Raw genomic sequence first — 19,657 nt, 5'->3', positions numbered from 1 at the left:
GGTTAGGGCGCTCGACTGCCTGACCCGAAGGTCGCGGGATCGAATCCCGGCCGCGGCGGCTGCATTTTCGATGAAGGCGAAAATGTTTGAGGCCCGTGTACTTAGATTTAGGTGCACGTTAAAGAACCCCAGGTGGTCGAAATTTCCGGAGTCCTTCACTACGGCGTCTCTCATAATCATGTCTTGGATTTGGGACGTTAAACCCCAGATATTATTATTAAAGATCAAACCGCTCCTTTAATGAGATGACGCCATATGCGAAGCAATACCAAGTGAAAATTGTAGTAAAGCGTGCAATGTCAGCAGATGATGGCATGCAAACGCGCATAAAGAAAAAAGTAGTATGAGTGAAGGGCAGGTCTTACAAACAGGAATGGATAGGTGGTTACAACACGCTACACTCTAAAAAATCCCATGCTTAATATCACGCTAAATTGTTAATTTAAGCGTGATGCGCATGTAAATGAGCTGTGGATGACGTTTCAAGCACCACGTGACCGAAAATAAGCGTGAAGTCTCCTCAGGTCAGCGTGGAAGCAAGGCTGCATGCCGTGGTTCAGTCATGTGCAAGCATGAGCGAGCCGTGTACGCGTGAGGAGCGGAAATCACACGCTTACAATCCTGCGGAGCTCACTCGTATATCACTCTAAAAAATTCCATGCTTACCTAAGCGTGTGTTTTAAGGTTTTTTTACACGCCTAAAGTATGCGTGATATTTCTCCACGCTTACCGATCACGCCTACTAAGAGTGATGAGCGCCATACTCTTCACGCATAGCAGGCGTGACATACGAACCACTTTTCCCGCGCTTATCATGGCGTGACGGCTGTGCACGCTTAAAAACGGCGCCGATTATCCTCGCCAAAGGAGGAAAGAGACGGAGTGGTGGAGTGACGCCACTCCCTCTCCCGTCTTTCCCTTGCGGTCTGCTTCAAGCACCGGTCGATGCCGGCGAGGGCCACTTCTTCGAAGCAAGCTTTGCTCAGAAAGCTGTTCTTTCCTCTCCACCTTGTGAACTTGACAAGTGCTGAATGTCCTGCAGAGAAATTGCGCGAGATAATACCGCGAAGGATGCTGAAACTAACTTACTAACAAGCGCTTTTGGTAAGCCGTGGTCCATTTGAAGGATGCAAAACAATATAAGGTGTGAACAAGCCCCAACCTTTCTTTTTTTGTCCGAAGGGGCGAATGCCCTCTCAAACATGTGCACGCTGTGACACGCTGCGTGTTCAAAGATAGCGAACCATGCGCACTATGTCTCGGACGACATTACAGCATTTTTCCCATTAAACATTCAGTTTCTCGCGTTCTTGACTTAAAAATACCTTTCGAAATTATTTTTCCCTGGCGTTTTCTTCAAAGAAACGCGAAGGTTATGAAGAACAGAAGAAATGCGACCAACATATATATATATATATATATATATATATATATATATATATATATATATATATATATATATATATATATATATATATATCTTTTATTTGTTCCAAAAATCTGATGTAACGAAACGATGGCTAAAATAAACGATGGCTCAAGTATAGTTAGAGTTGAGCGCTGAAACATTTTCATAATGTTGAGGATGCTGAAGTTGGCATACATCGTCTCTTTATAACTGCAATCAACGGCTGGAGCGACGCACTATGGCACCACCTCACCCAAAACTGAACAGAGAGCAGTCTAGATACTGGCGCCGCCTGCAGACTAGCACATACATGGAGGAAGGAAAAACTAAGGAGAGGCCCTATCGTATCCCAATGCATTGCGAAAAGTGTGGCGGAAGTGACGTCAGATTTATGGGGCAAACAAACCGGTATGGGGCAAACAAAACAGCAGACGCCCCGCGGCGTGCTCTCCGCTGTGGTTAGCTTCTGCTCGAATCTGTAGTCCCGGCGTAAACTTAGCGCGTATTGTGCGGTTCGCACGCAGTAAAATGTTGCAAGCAGACGTTTACCAGGCTGTTCGTGCGTGGCAGGCCCGAGCGCTGCGTGCTGAAATTCTTCGTGGAGTGTTTTTGTGCAACAGTACAGAAAGTACCGGTACGTGCCGTATTCAAAAACATTCAGCCCCTGCCTTATCGTATTCGAACTCACCTAGCAGTGTCTTACGCGTTCTGCTAGGCGTTAGGCCTTTCTTTTCCTTTCTCGTAGCCCGATTTCCAGATCTATTGCCCGATTAGCGGTTCTTTGTTCGTGCATATGGAGTAAGCGTAGTAGCTATTCGGCGCAACGCCAACCTAGTTGAACTAACTTCACGTCGAAAAGAGGACGCGGCTGTATTGTATACGCGACCGTGCATGTAAAGTTTGTAATTCTAGTGTGCACACAACACAAGCACGCAGCGAGCGCACACCGCATAATACATACATTATGTAGTCCGATAACAGCAACAAAAGTTTATTGCCCTTTCGTTTGAACGACACAGCCTCTAAAACGTACGATGCCTTCAGCGCATGGTATGTACGGCGCGTCAGACGCCAAAAACCTCAGAACTGATTTTACGTTGTCGCAGGAACCTACGCTGTAGCGGTGCCTGCCCTGCGGGCCCGCGGAGGGGCCGCCATCGTACTCAGCTGCTAAAAAGGATCGTCTGTGCGCGCATTTGAAAGCTTCGTTGACTTCGTCCAGCCTGATTTGCATCGCTGTGCGCTTCGGTACCACTGCGCAGGTGCCACTCTGACGGAACGAAAGAAGATAAAAAGCGTCTTTCCTGCGGTGGTGTCATTTCGGCAGCGGCGGCGGCACCCTGCGAGCACTGCTAAACTCGGAACTGATTTTACGTTGTCGCAGGTCAGTCATTAGGGTTCAACCATTTTGTTGTTGTTTCCTGTATAGTGCCGCCGCTGCCATAGGCCTTTTGTTTTTTGCAATGTCGACATTGTGTTCATCATGCCATCTGCCTATATCTGCTGAGTGTGTTCCTGTGGGGTGTAGCGAGTGCAGTGGCATGTATCATCTCGGAAAGTGTGCAGGAATTGCAGAAAAGTCTTTCAAGGTGAAAAATGCTGCCCAGAGGGAAGCATGGCGGTGTCCACCTTGCCGTAATGGGGTTCAGCTTCAGCCCAGAATAACAGCCTAGAGGGTTCAGATATGAAAGCTATTCTTGCTTCCATTAGTGAAAAACTTGCAAGTCTTCCGCTGTTGACAGAAAAGGTTGATGGGATGGAGCAGAGTCTGAGGTTCATGTCGAACAAGTTTGATGATTTTGAAAAAGATCACAGCATATCCACAGAGTGAATGATGATGAGTGGGCGAAGCTGCGGAGGTTCATCGGTAAACCGTGAATCTTCCGTGAATTCTGCCCAGTACATCATCACCGACGTGAGATCGGGCGCGTTTATACTAAAGGTTCGATGAGAGTTATGACGACTTGCAGCTCACTTTAATTTTACATGTACGCTGTGAATTTTCATTGTTTAATCACGCACAGGAGAAATCGCACACACGCACTACCTTGGAGGTCAAAATCCAGTGCCTATATATACGGGGTGGTTAGTGAACGGTTGTGCAGCGCGAGCGGTCGGTTTTTTCAATCAAGACGCTGCCGCGACGCTGCCTCGCGACGCTGCCTGCGTCGGCGCCGCTGCGCCACGAGGCAAGATAGGGGGAGGGGGACCGTAGCAGAGGAGAAAGAGGGGGAAGCGTAGGAGAGGAGAGGGCGATACATATCACGTCCTGTCGCAGCGCAAGGTCTTTAGGGAGCAGGGTTGCCAATGGTGGCTACTTTTCGCCAAATTGGCGAATTTAAGAGGCCCGTGGCGACCTAAAATTATGAATGGCGACATGGCGAATTTTTGGCGATTTTCGGCTTGGGTCTCCACTGAGTTATGCATCCTAAGATGAGTGTCTTCCCAACGAATGAGCGGCAACATTCTCTCTATTTTTCTTGGTTTTAGACCCACGAGTAGAATGTGCGCATTACGCATCATTCGGTATGTCCGTCCTGTAACTCTTGTGTATCTCGTCAATCCATCTAGATGCAAGAGGTACTGGAACGACCCCCAGCGACATTCTAGCAAAATGTAAGTCAGTGGACTGCCTTGTAAACCGCGAGGGGGCAGTGTTTGACTATAAGTTTATAGCTTTCGGTGCTTTAAGCGTCTCTAAAGTTTCGCTTCTGAAGGGGCTAGACGACGGGTTGGCCGCGTGTTCCGACCGTTTGTTCCGCCAAAGCTCAAACTGTTCTGAATAGCTTGGCGACTTATTCGCTGTTGCAGTACTCCTAATTCAGCTCGTAAAGACTGTTTTGGAATAGCGAAGAGAGGCGGATACCCGTCTATTTGTCGAATAAAAAAATATTTATTGAGGCATTTTCCACTGTTCTCGGAGAGCGTGATATAACATTTTACATTGCCTACCTGTTCAATAATAACTCATCGAATTGACGCGTGTAGGTATAAGTGACTATAAGAAAGGGTCGGTGGCGTCCGGTATCATATAAGCTCACACTGAAAAGGTATAAGACTCGCTAATGATTGGTTCCTGTAAGAATTCTGTCATGTTACCTTCAATGAACCTTTTAATGCTTTTAATTTATATAAGGGTACATAAAGCTGTCTACAAATAACGATTTCACGGTTTTCGCCCAAGCTTTACCACACTATTACCTTTGAAACGGGCGGAGAGGGATGGAAGGATATCATGAGCGTTTCATTCATTCACACTTGCGCCACCACGCACATCTTGCGGTTAGTTGCAGAAGCAGCAATATGCACTACCATGGTGAAGCGGGCGATACGACTGGCATCGAGAAACGTCAATATAATTTAAGGGTCTTGGATCGTACTGGGGCTATACGTGAGTGAAGATTATTTATACTAGGTTTGCCGCACATATCTAGAATGGCGACTTTTTTGGCGAAATTTGTAAAAAAAAATGGCGACTTTTGGCGACTTTTTGCTCGTCGTTTGGCGACATTTATTCGAAAGTCAGTGGCAACCCTGTTAGGGAGCCTTCATGTGTGCACGCCCCCTCCGTTTTTAAGACTGGTTATGGGAGAGGGGAAGGGGAGAGGGGTATGGGAGAGGGGAAGGGGAGAGGGGATGTGGAGAGGGGTAGATGACATGGGGAATGGTGAGGGGGGAGTGGAGAGGAGGTGTGTGGAGAGGGTATGCGCATGCGCAGTAAGGGCGGTCACGCCGCACACCACCACCACCACCACATTGGACAGATATTGCCGTTTAATGCCGGCTGCCGGGAGATACGCCGGACAACGGAGATGTGACAAGGTTAGACTAAGAGAAGCTACGCCCCTAAAACAATCAGTCGCCAAGACAACGAACTTAAAGAACTACGAAAGAAGGTGGCGGAACTGGAGAAAAGAAAGGCTTCTCGCCAAACCACACACAGTGAGCTAGAGCGACAGATAAATGGAGTACAGAAACAGAAGGCTGAACTTGGAAATTCACGGAGTCCCTGCAGGGCCAAATGAGAATCTGATAGAATCGCTAAACACAGTCGCTGACAAGCTCAGAGTCCCTCACCTGGAGGCATCAGAGGTAGTGTCTGTCCACAGACTTCCAGCCAAACCGGAGAAAATACCAGGCATAATTGTTCGCTTTGCTCAACAGCAGACTAGAGATTCATGGTTAGCAAAGAAAAGAAACTTGAAGCAGTCTGACTCAGCTGTTTTTGTCCAAGATAATCTGACTCGGCACTGCAGGGAACTGCTCAAGGAATCGAAAAACGTAGCTAGGGATAAGAGCTACGAATATGTTTGGTAGAGTCACGGTGAAGTTCTTGTGCGGAAGACAAAGGGGGCACGTGCGGTTCAAATTCGGAGCTATGATGACCTTCATCGACTTTAGATTACCTAATCTCGGTTGTGCTACTTTGTAAAAATAATAAGCATGAGTCCTTACCGCTATTACCTACCAAATGACCTGAATGTCGTATGTCAGCTACCTCGTAATTCATGTACATGTGTGCACTTAAATGCTAGGTCGATAAGAAATAAGGTATCGTGCCTGGAAGAGTTTTTCACCGAGTTTTCATTCAAATACTCGGCCATAATGCTCACTGAAACGTGGAGCAGTAATGAAATGGATATATTTAAGCTCTCTAGTTACAGGACATTTTATTTAAACCGCCAGAGTGGTCGTGGTGGGGGCGTTGCTCTGTTAATATCTGATACTATTCAATGTGAATTGTTGGATTGCTTTACTCGGACTACCCCTGATTATGAAGTGCTTTGTGTTCGTGCCAACAACACCGTGTTTTCAGTTTGCTATCGACCACCACATGGTGATAATGCCGCGTTTCTCGGTTTTTATGATCAATTCCTGGCATATATGACCGAAAATAAGCATATACTTATTGCTGGAGGAGATTTCAACATTGACGTTGGATCCACCAGCTCTATTTCTCGTGACCTTAATGCTGTCATTACGTCTAATGGCTTAATGAACACAATTACAGTACCCACCAGAGTGACCCTTGAATGCGAGTCAGTTATTGATCTTTTTATCGCAAATTTGTTCGAGATAATTATTAGGTTGGGTGTTCTGTCGTATTGTATCAGTGATCATCTTCCGATATTTTTATGTGCAGCGCTAATGACACAATATAAACAAAGCCCCGGACAATCATGTTTCAATCAATTACGGAAGAGGCGCTGGGTGCATTTCGTGAATGTCTATTGCAAATAAACTGGACCGATATGACAAAAATTGTAGATGCAGATGACGCTTACGATAAATTTCTTGCAATTTTCAAACGAGAATATTATGTGCATTTTCCGCTAAAAGAACGCAGATTAAACCGTAAAATACGAAAACCTTGGATAACGCCTGAGTTGCGTGATCAAATGAAAAAAAAAGAGATAAACTTTACCAAACCTTTCTGCGAACACGTTTACCAGAGGACCTAGCGGCTTTCAAGAGCTATCGCAACAAACTTACAAAATGTTTACGGTCCGCGAGAACACACTATCAATCTACGTATCTTGACGGTCCTGGCAATCGTTCGGACGTTTTATAGGCTTGATTAAACACGCTCCTTCATCGTGGTCACACTACCGCCCCTGTTTCCGAGCTGAAAGTCAACGGCAAAGATGTAGATGGGTCAGAATTGGCTGACGCATTTAATAATTTTTTCACTCATATGACTACAACTGGAAGTGCGCATGATGCTTGCGAGTACCTTAAAAATCGAAATGTTCAGTCACTGTACTTATCTCCTATCGCCGCCCACAAAGTCTCGTCGACATTAATAATAATATCTGGGGTCCCAAAACCACGATCTGATTATGAGAGACGCCGTAGTGGAGGACTCCGGAAATTTAGACCACCCGGGGTTCTTTAACGTGCACCTAAATCTAAGTACACGGGCCTCAAACATTTTCGCCTCCATCGAAAATGCAGCCGCCGCGGCCGGGATTCGATCCCGCGACCTTCGGGTCAGCAGCCGAGTGCCATAACCACTAGACCACCGTGGCGGGGCTCTCGTCAACAATAAAAGGTATAAAAAATAGTACCAGTTGTGATGTTGATGGAATTCAAATACGCCCTGTTAAGGAAGTTTCTGATGTTATCGCTCCTATTTTAGCACACATTTTTAATGTCTGTTTAACGAAGTCCGTTTTTCCTGTCAATATGCAAGTGGCAAAAGTGACTGTACTTTATAAAAAAAGCGATCGAAATGATTTAGGTAATTATAGACCGGTTTCGATTTTACCTGTGTTCTCAAAAGTCTTTGAAAAACTTCTACATACTCGAATTTCAAGTTTTATTGAAAAGCACAATTTACTTACGCCTGCTCAGTATGGATTTAGAAAAAACAAATCCGCTGAACTAGCGCTTCTGGAGCAAAAAGAGTGCATACTTACAAAATTCGAAGAAAATGCACTCGTTCTTGGCGTTTTTGTCGATTTTTCCAAGGCCTTTGATTTAGTTAATCATAAAATACTGCTAAATAAATTACATTGCTATGGTATTCGAGGCGAGGCCCTATCGCTTATGGACTCTTACCTATCCAGCAGACGACAAGTTGTATGCATAAACAACTCTTTCTCCAGTGTGCAACCTGTGCTACGTGGAGTGCCGCAAGGCAGTATATCGGGACCACTAATATTTAACATATATCTTAACGATATCATAAATATTTCCAACGAGGCTAAATATATCATATATGCCGATGATACCAGTATATTCTTTTCAGGGCATGACATTAACGAGCTTATAAAAACTTCTAACAAAACAATGAAAACGCTAGAAAGATGGTCAGCAGCAAATGCTATGCGTATTAACGAAAACAAAACAAAAGCTGTTATATTTCTAGCGAAGAACAAAATAATTCCATCTCACCAAGATATAATACTGAGTACACGCAAAATTGAGATTGTTGACAATTTTAAATGTCTTGGCACAATTTTTTCCGAGAACATGACCTGGGATTATCATGTGGGATATGTCTTGCAAAAATTAGCTCAGGTAACAGGTGTAAGAGGTCCCAGCCTCCACCGAAAGGAGACTCCACTTGTTATTGGCAAGGAGCTTGAGGGTATGTCTGGGGCTGCCACGGTCAACTTCCAGTGCTTTAGTGTATGCAGAGGCTCGACAACCACCTTTGGCAGTACTCCGAGCTAAAGAAACATGTCGAAATTTATTTAGAATTTTCACGCAACATGAAAGTCATCCTTTATCTGGTGCACTAACACAAAGGACGGCAACGAGACTGCAGGATAGTGTATCATCATTTCAAGCAGTAGTACCAGAATTTAAACGATGGAAACCTTCAAAACCACCTTGGACGCTGCCGCCTCTTAACGTCATCTATGAAATAGATGGCATACGGAAGAAAGCAGACATGGCGCCTCTAGTAGCTGCACAGATGGTACTTCATCATTTTCATATAATGCATAATGACAAAACGAAGATATATACAGATGGATCATGCACTGAAGAAGCGTCAGCCTGTGCGGTTCTTATACCCGATATACAGGAAAAGAGAATGTACAAATTATCGCACAAATCTTCATCAACGACAGTAGAATTGGTGGCTATCTTTGAAGCAGTTAAGCTTATCTGCGAGAATTCTGAGCCACGAATGTGGGTGATATGCACGGATAGCAAACCTGCCCTTCAGCTAATCAGAAATGCGAGATCACTTTACAAAAATGGTGAAATAGCACAATGTATTGCAGAAACGGTGGAATATGCCTCAGCGCAGGGTCACAACATCGTATTCCAATGGATACCCAGTCACATTGGAATAAAGGGAAATGAAGAGGCTGACAGCCTCGCGAAGAAAGCATTGAACGAAGGACGGGATTGTGCAATCCCTGAGTTTGGGGCGGATATTCGACATTTTATAACGCAAGGAGCTAACCATTGTTCGATGGAGAAGTGGTTTGATAGCCCTAAATCAAAGGAATCAGTACTTTATGAAGTTGATCCACACAGAAAATTTTTCATAGCGACAGATCTCCCACGACACTTAGAGACTTTAATCCACAGACTTCGATTGGAAGTAGCCTACACAAACAGTTTCCTGCACAAGATACATCGATCCAACTCCCCGGAATGCCATTGTGGTCAAGCAGAAGAAAATGTTCGCCATATTCTTTTGGAGTGCGTTAAATACGCGAATGAAAGAGAAAAATTAAAGAAAAAATTAGCAAGTTTGGACAGACGGCCCCTCACATTAAAGAAATTACTTGGACCATGGCCTGAGATGCATCTTCAGAAAAAGGCGAACATCTTCCTGACAGATTTTTTAGTGGAGACCGGACTGGATAAGCGCCTGTGATAGACAGCCAGGGATTGATTTATATGAAAGGTGTTAGTGCATATTCTGATAGTAGAAAAGGAAGGTGTGCGGGTGAACAGTTTATGACAGTGTGAACTGCTGCAAGCAAACTGTGTCTTGGTATGATATTTGAAGTGATTTCAGTGTGCGGATTGTTCATGTTTAGGTATCGTTTAGTATTATTCTTTTTTTTTTCGCTGCATAACTTCGTGATATGGAGTAGCCGAGGCAATATGGACCTCAACCTCTCCACAGCAAAACAGTTAGAACAGAACAGAACAGAACAGAATTCGGTATTTGCTACCAAAAAAAAATTAAGCTTTTGCTATATCATTCACTTTTTAACTCTCGTTTAAACTATTGTCAATTGGTGTGGGGTACAACGACGGCTAATAATGTTGGTAAAATATACATGCTTCAGAAAAAATGTATTAGGCATATATTCAATGTGCTCATTTTGTGACATCCACTACACCCTTATTTTGTAGCTCAGGAATAATTAAGGTGCACCAGTTATATAATTATGCATTAAGCCGAAAATTCAGATCAGAAACTATTAGGCACATAAAAAATCTACGCAGTCTAGCCAACCTGTGTGCAAGGAATCTAAACTACCCCACCCGTCATGGCAGGGGCGTAGCCAGAAATTTTTTTCAGGGGGGTTCAACCATACTTTATGTATGTTGGTGCGTGCGTTTGTATGTGCGCGTGCATATATACGCAAGCAAAACTGAAAAATTTCGGGGGGGTTTGAACCCCCCCAACCTCCCCCCCCCCCTGGCTACGCCCCTGCGTCATGGAGAGAAGTGGGAGATTGATAAAACGCGGTTAAACTCCGGCAAACAGCGTTTATCTCACACTCTCCAGCTCTTCTGAATTATTGTGACCTAAAAGGTTTTGACTTATTCAACTGCTCATACAACGACATCCATGAATTATTTGCAATATAATACTTGATCTTTAAATCAATAGTACATTCAGTTACATATTTTTTCTCTCAGTCCCAAATCAAAACTCTTAGATATATATTTGCTTTTTTTCACTTGCATGTAGATACTTCTAGGGTTGTAATCTATATAATGTATAATGTTGTAATTTATATAATGTCTTTTTATGCAGTGTATATATCTGATATTTTGTTTCTGGATTACAATCGCATTATCAGGTTTATGTTTTCTACGCAGTGTAATAATTTCGTTTTCAATCTGTGGTTTGTATACTGTATGTATTAAAATCACAACTACAATGCGTACGGCCTGTTGTGGCGCACTGCCCGTGAGGTGCCATATCGCCATGTTTACCGCGGTGCTGCTACCGCTCCGACTTATTACTTTATATTTATTTTCTGCTTTCTTTTTGTATGCGGCTGTGAGCTAGTCAAGCTGTCTAACACAGCTTTTTTTTCACAGTCTTCTTTCTGTACGACAGAATGGAAAATAGACTTTGACTTCAGTTAAAGATTACGATAGAGTGTTCGAAACGTTGCAGACCCCACTAAAGTGGGGTGATACTTAGTACCTTGTGCAATAAATACTTGTAATAAAAGAGTAACGTCACGCAGCACGTAATCTGTTACGAGCTGGCAGCTGACCCATAAACCCTAGCCGGCTACCTAAAGGCGTTGAACCTGCCGGGTCGAGACCGTCGTTTTGAGCCGAATGAAGGAAGGGGAAGGAATCGAGAGTCCCGTTTTCTTTTCTTTTTTTACTTAAACACAAACTTATAAAGACTAGGAAAGCATAGACTGTGTTAGTACCTACTTGTAGGCTTTAATTGATGTTTAATAATCACGAGTTTAACTGAAAATGAATGGATGAAGGAATTAAACCTTTATTTAAGGGGAGGGGACGGCTATCGGGCGCAGTTGGGATTAGGTGGAGAAGGGATTGTTGGGCGAACAGCGACAGTATTAAACTCCTATCAGTCCTTGTTATTCCATCGCACGCATGGAATTGTGTCCGTCTTCAGCAAATGTTCTACACAATCGCTATCGCATGAGATAGTCGACCCTTTTTACACCACTCGAAAAAGGCCACTTTGACTAGCATAAATCGCGAGGGCTTTTGTGCTTTATCATTAGACTGATATGCATTTCCTAAGCTCCCTATGTCGTCGCGCAGCAGGTGCTGGATGTTCCATGTTTATTGCGATAAAGCTGAGCAATTCCAAAAGAGGTGGTATAAATCTTCTTTGCATAATGCGTAGCTTTACGAAATCTCGTTCTGAAAAACGCTAGAGTGAAGCAAGGTTCTTCGCAATACTTTAGGCGCAACGTATTAGTTTTTAAAGCCAGTGTTCCAGGAGTGCCGCAACAACAACAAGAATGTTCGCAGGCTGAGCTGTATTTGATATCTATGTACGTGCGTATTCTAAACCATTGCGCGCGAATCGCTCCAGCACTATTGTCGGTTTCAACGTAAGAATAAATAGTATAAGCTCCGTCCACGAGGCCGCATTGCACTTTTTTTTGGCATTCCTCCGAGCTGCAAAAGTTCACAAAGAATCGGCGACTGTGGTGATCCCCAGGCGACGTGCATCCTAGCGCACGTGACACGTTGCAACGTCACGTGCAAGTAGCGCGCGACGCGTTGCAACTTGCCGCTGCTGAAACGATGGCACGCGACAAACACTCCGAGCGCCTGCCGCTTCGGTATACGCCTTGTGCACCGCCTATAGAGGCGCCACTCATAGCCACCTAGCGGGCGCCGCCGACAGTACGTGCTGGAAGCCGAGCAGACAACAGCGCTTTGACACAGCTTTGCTGTGAGGAGATGAACAAAGTTCGCGGCTGCTATTTCCCCTTCGTGCGGGTGCCAGACAACTAATTCTGCACTGGAAGCTGCAGGAAAGGCGCGGGCCTCTACGAAAGGGGACTTGTGCACGATGTTTGTCATCTTAACTAAGCGCACGTCGCCGATTTCGAACGACGGCATGAAAGCCTGGCGCCGACGGTTCGTGCGCGACAGAGCGCGCGCATCGAAAACACAAGTATAAAAAGGCGCCGGGAGTGCGCCCGCGTGCCTCTTACCCTCTCCGCAGAAGACGCCACCCACACAGCCAATGAACGCGAAAGATCGGGATTCGAGAAAGCAAAGCCGAGCCAGCGGCGCCGTCTGATTCCGCAGACGAATCGGTGAAAGGATCTCGCCCTTTCCCTAGCTTTCGCTGTGCTACGCACAGACGAATCATACGCACCTTCCCGAACCCAGGCGCGAGCCGATACACAGGCAATGCACGCGCAGCAAGTGCAGCAAGCGCGCGGGGGCAGAGTCAGTCAGTGAGGAGTTAGTCGGCAAAGAAGTTATGTCGTTCTAGTGATAGCATCGTTCACTCGACCGCAGAAAACGTGTTGTTTGATGATCTAGTGCTGTGAGTTAAGTATCAAGAGATGACAGTGACAAGTTTTGAAGAGGGGCGCCGAGAAGACATGTGATGACCGACTGCGGAGGAGAACGAACGTCCGCGTGGAGTGAATCGTCATGCCGGTGAATATCAAAGGTGCGTCGCGCAGACCAGCGTAACAAGATCCGGCTATGAGGTGCAGCTGGTGGTGAACATCCGCTTTGTTTTGTTTACAGAGGTGACGTCTCAATCACTTCTTGTTCTTTCTGAAGGTAACCATTGCTGCATTTCTGTTTCTGTAAATAATAAATATAGAACTTAGCTTGTAATAGCGCGGTACATGTACCGCGCTAGTACAAGCTAAGTTCATGGATGACCAAGTCGCCCGAACTACAACACTTCTGAAATATAGAACGTTTGAGCGAAGTGCCCTGCACGGCGGTCGAACCGAACCAACGCATGCTCAGGCTGATAACTTCGGTCGTCTACCAGTGTCAACATGATCGAGTGCATCCAGCGAGCACCGATATGGCAGAACAAAAGCATTAGAACAAGAAGCGACGTGTTAACCCGCACAATGACGAAGCGGCTCGTCTTTGCCAACGAACAGCGGCGATCCATTGCTTCCGTCGCTTTTGCTCAGGAGGCCTTGCGGTAAGTGAGTAAAACCGTGTTCCGGGCGCGTTTTTGTAGGTGTTTGAGCACTCCACTCCACAGCAATTGTTATTCGACATCCCTTGAAGTTTTGGCCACCACACATACGACGAACGTTGCTTATTTCACTATGGAAGCGTGAACAACGCGGAAACACACGTACAACGACGTAGCAAACCACGGCGGCCGTCTGCTTGCTTTCCCGAGAGCAATGAGTTCGCCGCCTATGGCGCTTCCGTCGGCGCGCACTAGGCGATACTTCAAAAGCGGCACAATCACAAGCTTCTACGGCATCGCATGACGACTGGCCAGGGTGATCCTGAGGTACTGTACGTGCGAATACCAGTATACGAAAGACCTTTTGGAAGAAACAAACACAACAAGAAAAAATTCGGCAGATCCCACGCACTGTGGAAATCGATGTAATGCGAAGCAGCCAGCAAAGAGCTATAGACATACGTTGCCTTGTTTGTCTTTGAGCCAAATGAAATCATTCATGCCATGGCATCTAGTCCACCATATATCGAATGTTTGCCATGCACGCATGCATGCACAATCTAGTGTACACCATGCCAATGAAACACATATTCTGGTATATAAATGCATGACCTGTCGTTTATGTTCATCACGCACTCGTGTCATGCCATACCAATTTTGGTATATATCACGTTAACAAAACGGCCGGAAGCGCACCATGACAGTGGCATGTAAATCATACCGTACATGACATGCATAACATGATTCGCATGTTAAGACCTCTCATTTATGTTCGTCATACAGTCACATCGCGCAATACCAATTTTGGTGTATATCAAAGGAGCGAAATGGCCGCGAGTGCACCATGAGTAGAGCATGTAAATCATGCCATACACGACATGAATATTATGGTTTTTCATGTTACCACCTGTTAGTCATGTTCTTCATACAGCCAAATCACGCAATACCAATTTTGGTGCATATCAATCTAGCGAAACGGCCGCGAGTGCGCCATGAGCGTGGCATGTAAATCATGTCATACATGACATGCATATCATGATTTTCATGTTACCACGTCTCACTTACGTTCGTCATACAGAAATGTCTCGTCATACCAGTTATCGTATGTATCCCTTCATTTAAACGGCCGCGAGCGCCCCGAGACCATGTCATGTAAATCATGCTGCACATGACATGCGCGTCATGATTTGCATGTTAGGACCTGTCATTATGTTCGTCATGAAGTCTTGTCACGCCGTACCAATTTCGGTATATATGAAATTAACGGAACGGCCGCAAGAGCCCAAATGCCGTGGAATGTAAATCATGCTGTTCATGACATGCGTGTCATGATTTTCATGATATGACCTGTCATTTATGTTCGTGATAAGGCTATGTTATGACACACCAATTTTGGTATACATCCGATTAACGGAACGGCCAGGGAGCCCAAAGGCCGTGGAATGTAAATCATGCTGTTCATGACATGCGTGTCATGTTTTTCATGATATGACCTATCATTTATGTTTGTAATAAGGCCATGTTATGACACACCAATTTTGGTATACATCCGATTAACGAAACGGCCAGGAGAGCACAAAGACGTAGGCGGCTAGATAGATAGATAGATAGATAGATACGCTCAAAGTCCCAGAAGTTCGCTAAGAAATGCTTCGCATTTAAAAACCCGATAGTATACCTGCCGGTGCAGCGGTGCCTCGCCTCTTGATTAGTTCTTAACATTTACGTCGTAGAAAAGAGCGACCGCGATTGGACGCGCATTTTACTCACGGACAGCGGTATATTTTACTTTTTATCCTTAGGTTGTCACCGACTGTAGACGCCGACGTGGCATCAAGCTTAAGGGGCTCATTCGTTAGTGGCGAAATCGGAACGCGTCAAGCGACTCAGCGGGCTAACTTTCGCGCGGACAAATTGTTTAGGGTGTTTTCTCTATTACTGCAATGTGCGTATTTGTTCCTAGTGTAATGGTCATAGTATTCTTGAGTTTCTGCGTTGGAACCCTGGAGCAATCGTGCCTTTATATCGGCACCGGCTACTACTTCTCGCTTAGCAAATGAAATGTACAATGCTAAAACTAATTAAATAAATGGACACATAATATGTCATACAGTATAACACAAGTAGAACACTAGGTCATCGATAAGTTACCAGTAATTCACAATGCTTGTTAACTATAACTATCGGTGCTAGTAATAATTGTTTGCTGCTACTATATATATTCATGTGGTAATAATTTACAGTTATAGCCTATCTCTATCTACTATACATATATTTCTACACACTATCCTCTATAGAGACGACGGATGACGCGCGAAAAACGCTTTTCACTAAGTTGAGGCTTCCAGTGCCGTGCATTAATAATAATAATAATAATAATAATAATAATAATAATAATAATAATAATAATAATAATAATAATAATAATAATAATAATAATAATAATAACACAACGTGCGTGCCATATATGGTATTGCACGTTTTCAGTGACAATAACGACAGCTAGAGATCACAACGAAAAGCATCGCATGAGTGAGGTGGAGTGTTGCGATCAGGGTAGCGAATCCCAGCGCAGCCACGCGTTGAGATCAGGGTAGCTTATCACTGTCATGAAGTTCGGGGTCGTACCTCTGGTGCACAGACATGTCGTGTCATCCTAGCTGCTGTCACCACTGTTGTGAAGTTGCTGTCTACCAATGGTGGCGTGTCGTCGAGAGCGCAAGGCGGGCGAGCCGACGTAGCCGAGGAAGGGCCTTCGCCCAAAAGCGGAACAACGAGGCAAGCGTTTTTAGTTTAGCAAAACGATAACAACTTTTACAGCAGGTAAAGTTTTCGTCGCACAAAGCCTGCCAGGACGAGAGTCGGCTGGGGCGACTGCTCTATCAAGGGGCCGGCACGGCCTTAATTAACGTAAAAGTCCATTGTTTTTCGTGTCTCCTCCATGGTGGGGCGTGGTTCACAGCGTCCACCCACATTTAGAACGTCCTGCTACGCATGCGGGGCGTTGACCGATCGTCGTGAAGCCTGCACGACACTACAAGGCACTGTCGAAGCCAGTCTGATTCCCACGGGCAACAGGCCTGAGGAATTTCACCTGCGTGGTCGGGGCACTGACAGTTCATCGGAGGCCGGCACATTACGGTGGGAAACGGACCTGTTCCCCAGGACCGTAGCGAAATGGCTTTGGTGGGGGCAGACACGAGTTCGTCGAAACTGTGGCGATTGGCCGATCCTCCCGCGGGAACAGGGGCGTAGCCAAGGGGGGGGGTTGGGGGGGTTCAACCCCCCCCCCCCGAAATTTTTCAGTTTTGCTTTCGTATATATACACGCACACATACAAACGCACGCACGAACATGTATAAAGTATGGTTGAACCCCCCCCCCCCCGAAAAAATTTTCTGGCTACGCCCCTGCGCGGGAAGAACCGTTGCTCGAGGGCAAGAACTGCGGCACAACAGGAGACAGCGCGTTTGTTTCTTGCCGTCTGCGGAGCAGTGTGAATTAAGGTGCGTTTACACTAGAGCGACACGACACCGAGTCAGACACGAGGCAGACGCAGACGGTCGTCCGACGAGTCGCCCGCCGACGATGTCGCCGGACCGTCTGGTCACACTAGGCCGACAACGACGCCGACGCCTCCAAAGACAGCATGTCGTAGTAGTGTAACATGATGGCAGACCAAAAACACCAGCGGAGCGTATCGGCCGACGTGTCGTCGGGAGGTCTTCGGGAGATCGGTGGCCGAGCGAAAATTTTCCCATGTCGTTGCTTCGAACGTCGAAGGGGTAGATCTTGGGGGAGATCCCCCTCGACATACTCGGGCAATTGACAATGGGCATCTCGCGCACCCCTCCGACGTCTTATCTTTGCTTCCCTTCGTCTGTCCGCACCCCCGTCCCCCGACGCCGGAAGGGGTGGCGGGGTCTGTGCCGCTACCCCGAGACGGACAATGGTAGAGGAGGGAGGACGGCCGAAATGAGCTGTAGGTGTTCCCCCGTTTTCAACTTTAGCGCGCAAGTTTAGTCTGTGTCGCTGTGCGCGCTATCTTTGTGACAAGAGAATCGGCCGACGAGAGGCTGGGAGCACGAGAAGACGCGGACGGCGTCTTTCACAGACGATCGGCCGATTGTTGGCGTCGTTTCAGTGTAAATAGGACGACGGCACGACAAAAGACGCTCCCGGCGACAGTCGGCAGACCGAAATCGTTGTCGTGTCGTTCTAGTGTAAACGCGCCTTTATAGGTTGCTGAATCTTATTTAATAACTGTTGGGGTTTTACGTCCCAAAACGACGCCGTAGTGGAAGGCTGCAGAAATTTCGACCACCTGGGGTTCTTTAACGTGCACCTATAGACCGTTTTCACGGAGAGGAGGAGCGTAGCCTCGAACCGGTGTATTTTCACCGCTTTCTCTCTCTCCACCTCGGCCGACCGCTGCCGCTGGTGTGTGCGGATTCCCGAGTTTTGCACTGCGTGGTGCGTGAGAGGTCAGCGTGTTTCCATTTTTCGACGCGCTGAAACAATTGTGCTGCCACAAATCGAAATGTCGGACGAGGACAGGTCGACAAGCTACCACTGCGCTGTGTTTGGCTGCGGCAACAGCTACGGAAGCCTGAAATACTGGCAGCCAAGGCATGCGAAGTGCACAATGATTTTAAATGACTTCGCTTCTCTCAGGTCGCACGCCTTCTTCTCCCACAAATAGTATATTATTAAATGTGGTGTCTGCACTTATGACCATTTCTCCAAGTCACCACACCAGCTTGTGATTGTGCTTGGTTGCTGGTACACTTTATCATCTGCACCAAAGAGAACCAATGTCAAGGCTGACGATTAATACACAAAATGTTTGGCCAAGAGTAGTTCTAATGAACCTCTCTGATTTCTATGCTACAGCACATGATTTACAATGCCTGCGGCTAGAAAATGTTCCATCTTAGTGCGTGCAATTTCGAGATTATTGAATGAACACTTTTCAATCTACATGACAGAAAGGCCCGCACGACATGTGTTCTTTGGCGTAGGTACGCGTTTCTAACGTTTCGTCGAGAGCACGTTCTTTCTAGGCTTGTCAACTTTGTGACGATAACTGGGGTAGCGTTATGACAACCGCACTTTTTTTTTTTCGCGCGGCAGCCTGGGCGTCGTGAATAATCGGCCCACGTTCGTTAAAGCCAGGTCGTTACCTGGACACGTGCGCTCGTCGTAATGCTTCTGAAATACTCGCCAGAAAACAAATTGACAATAATGTTACCAAAAACGAGCGCCCTTTCGGCGTATCGCTAGTGGCGGCGGCTCGCGCCGAAGCGAACTTACGCCATGCCACGCTTCCAGATGTGCAACAGGCTTATTTTTATTTTATCATCGGCGTTGTTTCTACGCCGAATTTTGAGCTCACACGTCGTACTTCTGTTCTTTATCCTGTGCAAGGATCAGAGGCCACAAGCTACGACGGCGACACGAATAAACACAGACATCGGTGCTTGTGCTCCTGTCGTTCCGTGAACATTGTATTGCAACGTGCCAAGCGGAACCAAAATGGTCTGTTAGGGATTAGAGTTACGTTGAACTTGAATAATCACGGCACGGAAACCCGGGAGCCATCTTAAACACTAACCTAGCGCGCAGCCGGACAATGGCCTACATGTTCGCTCGTCTCCATTTACGTTTCTCCGATTATACTTCGACAGTTGTCCTAAATGTTAACGCTCGTTTATAGTGATTATTCCAAGAACCTCACCCGGCCAGCTATAACAAAACATACAAAGCAATTACCAATTTATACATGCTGCTTAAGAACTGCATTGGCATTATTCTCATCGTCGGCGCTGCTGCGGGAACGTCTCATGGGCCGCCGATGCTTGCTGTTTCAGCCATTTTGAAGCTGAAAGCTTAGCGATTATTTATCAGCGCCTTTA

Source organism: Rhipicephalus sanguineus, chromosome 1, assembly GCF_013339695.2.
Source record: "Rhipicephalus sanguineus isolate Rsan-2018 chromosome 1, BIME_Rsan_1.4, whole genome shotgun sequence".
In the NCBI taxonomy this organism is placed as follows: Eukaryota; Metazoa; Arthropoda; class Arachnida; order Ixodida; family Ixodidae; genus Rhipicephalus; species Rhipicephalus sanguineus.
Note: the sequence above shows the minus strand (reverse complement) of the source record.